A 5,285-nucleotide genomic window follows, 5' to 3' on the forward strand; every position below is an offset into this window, starting at 1 on the left:
TATTTTGCTCAATATTAACCTGGTTGCAGCTCTCTGAGCCAAACACCCTGAGCCCTGGTTTGTGACTGTAAAGAGCTAGATTGATTTAGGACCTTCACAAATGCTTTAGAAAGGCATGAGTAGGGCCTGTTGGATTAGAAGGATGATGTCTAAGAATCAGCACCCATTAGGGTGGAGTCTAAACTCTGTTCTGGATCTTTGCAGATGGCAATCATAGAGAAAAGGCACCTAAATAACTGCCAACTGGCTAAGTTTATGCAAAATCATTGGATTAATAAAACCAGTCTGATCCCCGGCTTGTGGATGTCTATTCATCACTTTACCACTACAAGAACGGTCATCAGTGACTTCTTTGCTCATCTTATTTTTAAGTGAAAATCATTTCTATGAACTAGTATTTTAAAATATATTAGTTGAGAGTTATAAAAACAACAATATGGAAGTAATTTTAAATAGTTCTTCAAATTAATTTGATTTTCAAGAGAAACCTAAAATAATTTAGCTACTTGTTTTGCTTAGCCGAAAATTAAATTATTGATTACTAAAAATTTCCATCACCATACGAGACGTTATTAAAATATGCTATATATATTACTGTCAACATAATAGCATGCTATTGCTCTTTACATAGTCCCTATTAGTCACATAAATTGTCTAAACCATGAGTTTGAATTTCTGTACTATAAACTAATGGAAATGTTTCAGTTGTGGATCTTGGTGTAGGTTCAGCTAGTTCAATGGACATATATTGAGCACCTACTAAATACCAAGCATAGATAATAAAAATACAATTAAGAAATGATTGCTAACTCAAAGAACTTAGATTTAATTTAGAGTTTCAGTCAGATGTCAGAGGCTCAATAATCCTATATTTGTTTATATTTTTTTACATTGCAGTAAATGTCATGCATCTGGCACTAATCCAACAGCAGAAGCCTTATGCCTTGGGTATATGTTATGGAGCAGTATAATCCCAATCATTTGAAGAAAGTGAAACATTATGTTCCAAGGAGGACATTTGGAGGAGAAGGGCTAGTTTGTACATAATAGGCTGTCAGTAAAAAAATTCTGATGATTGAGCAGTAACTCAACTCTTTTGTTTTAATTTGAGAACCAAGAAGGACATCTCCTGCAATAAAAGCCCTCCAGTGGTATCAGGAATCTCCATACTGCTCCCTTCCCAAAACATCACACCCCCAGGCTTTATGCTACAGTCAAGGCAAGGGATTCTGAGACCCTTCTGAGGAAGGGAACAGGATTCTGTGGAGTTTCTATCAGCAGTGAAATCAGAAGTGCCTGGAGGCTGTATGTAAGAGCCATTTGAAATCAGACAGTGCTAATTCGGGAATGGTCCAAACGCAGACTTGACAAATATTCATGAGATACATGTTCAGTTTTAGGGCATACACTTACCTTCTGTAAATCTTTAGAATCAAACCATTACAACTGGAAATATGACTTTAGACTAGAAATTGAGCTACAAGAAAAAACAGACAACTCTCATTTTCTAAAGGGAAGCATTGTAATATTTACAGAAGTTTGAGATGAAAGAAACAAATTTAGTTTTGAATATGTTTTTAAAACAGAAAAAGCAAAAACTTCAAGAAAATTTTAGGACAATCTCTTAAATTGAAAAATAGGATGGATGAGAGATGAAATATTCGGAAATATTCTCTTGCTCCAAACAATTTTCTTTTGAAAAATTTGTGGTTTGGAAAATGGGGTAAAATTTATTACTCCAAAATTGCTTTATTTTGTTAAAAATCTGTACATCTATATTTTGATATTTCTAAAAGCAACATATACACTGCATATGATTTTATTGCATTAATAATAAAATCTAAAAGAAATTTATTCAAGCATAAAAGCTTTACAGGGACTCCTGGGTGGCTCAGTCAGTTAAGCGTCTGTCTTCAGCTCAGGTCATGATCCCAGTGTCCTGCGATAGAGTCCTGCATCGGGCTCCTTGCTCAGCAGGGAGCCTGCTTCTCCCTCTCCCTCTTCTGCTGCTGCATTCTCTCTGTCAAATAAATAAATAAAATCTTTAAGAAAAAAAAGGTTTACAAATTTTTTTCTAAATTATAATGGCCTGAAGATTCTGAGCTATAGCAAACATTCTGAAATTACAAATCAGCGAAATGAATATTCAGTTAAAAATTTGTGATGATAAGACATGGCCTAAATGTATCCTGCAAGGGAACCAGGTGTTTGAACATATATAGACAAAAAATCAGATATAAGATAATGCCTAAAATATTAATATATATATAATATGAAATAACAAAAATATTAAAACTTGGAGTCTACGATCCAGTTCCTTCACTTTATCTTTTTTTGTTTAGTTTTTATTTCATAATCAGAAAATTAACTCTGCAACCCAGCTAGACCTGCAGGGGAGTAAGGAAAGTATAAAACCCATAGAACTCCAGTGACAGCACAAAGATTATAGGATATTTTAAGCGGATGAGGGTGAAGGGGTGCTCACCTGAGCTACAGAAGGAATGATCTGGTAGTTAAGATACAACACAAGAAAAATTTATTCGATTTGTCCACATTCAGCTATGGTGATCTTCTTGCTGGTTTTGCCATTCCTGGACCCAAACCAATCCATGCTTCCACAATATTCATGCCCTCTTTCACCTTGCCAAAGACCACGTGCTTGCCATCCAACCACTCAGTCTTGGTAGTGCAGATGAAAAACTGGAACCCATTTGAGTTGGGTCCGGCATTTGCCATGGGCAAGATGTCAGGACCCATGTGCATCAGGATGAAATTCTCATCATCAAATTTCTCCCCCATAGAAGGACTCGCCACCAGTGCCATGATGGGGGGTGAAGTCATCACTCTGGCGCAGAAATACCAGAATAATCTTGTGAGAGCAGGAACCTTGATAACCAAATTGTTTCTCCTCAGGGCTCAGAGAGTGAAAGTTTTCTACTGTCTTCAGAACTTTGCAAACAGCTAGAAGGAGACTCAGTCCAAAGGCTTGCAGTCCAAGGCAGTGTCAAAGAATACAACAGGTCAAAGTTGACCATGGCTGGGCTGTCTGGGCAACTCCAGGGTGGTGAATGCGAGGCCTAGTTCCTCCACTTTGAAACTGAAGAAACAGAAGCCTGGTAATTTCTTTCATTCACTTTCACAGGATTGTAAAATTCACTAGTGCAACGTAACTCAGGTTTTGCTGATGTTTCCCACTAAAACGTACCACCTCCGATTAGAGGCACTGGATCTTCACTACAGTGAACTACTGATTAGTCTATACCTTACTCAAAAATAATAACCTATTTTAGACTATTCTAATGAGAATTTTTTTTTTAACGGAGTGTCAGCAGTGAAGCAAGAAGTAAGAGCAAGAAGCTGCTAGTAGAAGGCAAGGAAAGGGAAAGCAGAGAAAATTTTCATCCACTTCAGTATTTTGACCAATGCTGGACCTCTCAAGACCTTAGCATTGGGTCTCTCAATTCAGACTTTCAATCCACAATGCTAATTGAGTTAGAAACAATGATCATCGGTGAGTAGAAAATCCTCAGTACTGATTGAGACAGGATTTTTTAGTAAGTGTTAAGTTTTATGTCTAGTAAACACTGCAGAAGATAAGCTAATTTTGACGTGGGTAGATTGAATTAAAGTCCATAGGGGCTAGCATATCGAGAGAAAAATGAATGACCATACTCTGGAGGTTGTATATAGTTGGCAGTCTTGGAATTTGTAGCCACAACAAAGACCCCAATGTACGAGGGAGAAAAAGCATAACGTTCACTAACATCTCCCAAACCAGCCCTATTGCACCAGATTCTGTTTCCAGCCTCTCTGTGACCCCACTGTTCCCCTCAAATCCCACTCAGCTTCCATGCCGAGGTTTTTATTCGGCCGCTGTTTTCTGTCCATATTCGTTCGTTTCCAAATCAACATCCACGTTCCGCTCGGCAACCACTGCTTTAGAAAGCTTCAGGCTGGATGGGCAGGCGCGAAGTGCTGGCAGGTGGCGTAGCCGTTCGCCAGCCTTGTGTATCACAAGAGATCTGATGCTATCAAATTCCTTTTCCCCCGAAGACTAAAGACAGCAAGCCTTTGTGAGCGTGCAGGAGGGGGATGAAAACAGTTTGTCTCCTGAGCAGCCAGCCTTTGTCATATTACAAATGGAATCACTTTGGAAATTTAGAGAATTAATATCATAATGAAGACGGGAGGACCCATTAGGGTGGTCTAATGTTGCTCTGGAGAAATGTGATGGATGCCCAGTGGCTGCAAGCCCTTATTTGCAGAGAGTCACCTCTGCAGTTGCCATTATTAGGAAGATGTCTGAAGCAAAGGATCAGACACAACCATTGCGAGATGAGATAGTGTTTGACTGGTTTCCAGGGAACCGAAGGATACAAGCTTAGTTGTACCTGTCACTATGGCTCCCAGCATTTTTTCCCCCTTAATGTCTTTTTTAGCTGTAGGAAGTTTCTCTTTAAAGATTCAGTGCTTTCCTAATGGCATCAAGTGAGTAATGGGGAGCATATAAAAATGTTATATAGATTACAAATGGATTCAGTCTATTTTAAGACAATGTGCGCCAGCCCTAAAGAACGATTTTATTTAGCTTTACTTTTCTCTTGAAAATAAATTTAGCCAAACATTCTGAAATGAACACACCACTGGCATCCCCATGCTCATTTAGTTTTCTGTGGAAAACATCGCTGGCTTTCCACAGCAATGTACGTGCCTACCCAAAGTCTGCTCTGCGTCTGACGTTCTTTCCTGCCCTAAAGTCGAGAATACAGTTCTTCCAGGAATTATTGTAAAATCTAATCAAATCATCATTTCTGGTACCCAAATGTCTCTATCTCTCATATGGCTTTCCAGTGACATTGGCATACATAATAGGAAAGGAGAGTTTTCCAAAACCCCGTATCAACTCCAGACTCAATAGAAAAGAAGAATAATTTCGCTGAGAAAAAAAAAATTCGAATGACGTAAAGGAAGGGAAAGGCTAAATATTTCCTGGAAAGTAATATCATACCCACTCTTCTTCCAATTCACAACTAGTCCTTCTGTGTCTCATTTGAATTTCTACAATTTGCATCTCTTGTCCTCATGTTTGCCATTTACTGAGTAGTACCCCTCTTTTGCAATATTTGTCTTCCAATATCTTTCCCTGTTCAAAACAGGTTTAGAATACTTTTTTTTTTTTTTTAAGATTTTATTTATTTATTTGACAGAGACAGCCAGCGAGAGAGGGAACACAAGCAGGGGTAGTGGGAGAGGAAGAAGCAGGCTCCTAGAGGAGGAGGCTGATG

At 38.5% G+C, this 5,285-nt stretch overlaps 1 pseudogene; it reads right to left on the reverse strand.

Moving 5' to 3' along the window:
* Positions 1–2,536: 2,536 nt before the first annotated feature.
* LOC113248348 (peptidyl-prolyl cis-trans isomerase A-like) lies at positions 2,537–3,021 on the reverse strand (annotated as a pseudogene).
* Between the last annotated feature and the right edge of the window lie 2,264 nt (positions 3,022–5,285).

The sequence above is a fragment of the Ursus arctos genome, unplaced genomic scaffold (assembly GCF_023065955.2).
Source record: "Ursus arctos isolate Adak ecotype North America unplaced genomic scaffold, UrsArc2.0 scaffold_1, whole genome shotgun sequence".
NCBI classification, from domain to species: Eukaryota; Metazoa; Chordata; class Mammalia; order Carnivora; family Ursidae; genus Ursus; species Ursus arctos.